At 49.5% G+C, this 206-nt stretch overlaps 1 protein-coding gene across 2 annotated transcripts in view; it reads right to left on the reverse strand.

The window, feature by feature from the left end:
* Window positions 1-206, reverse strand: part of LOC119586525 (neurotrophin 1-like) — a 28,112-nt gene that overhangs the window by 24,286 nt on the left and 3,620 nt on the right. The window lies entirely within an intron of this gene.

A 206-nucleotide genomic window follows, 5' to 3' on the forward strand; every position in this document is an offset into this window, starting at 1 on the left:
TCTGATCTCCCGCATCCAAATCCCAGCATCCATTCATCCGCGACCGCTAATTCGTCCCTTTGTAGAGCAACGTACGTAGAGCTTCCAATAAAACGTACGTACGGTCTTCATAGGACCTCAATAAGGACCCTGACGCGGCTGAAGGAGTTGCTTGACGGAGGTTTCTGTAAGATCGTTTATCTCAAGGGCTTCAGGGATGCTGTCTT

Source organism: Penaeus monodon, chromosome 21 (genome assembly GCF_015228065.2).
Source record: "Penaeus monodon isolate SGIC_2016 chromosome 21, NSTDA_Pmon_1, whole genome shotgun sequence".
NCBI classification, from domain to species: domain Eukaryota; kingdom Metazoa; phylum Arthropoda; class Malacostraca; order Decapoda; family Penaeidae; genus Penaeus; species Penaeus monodon.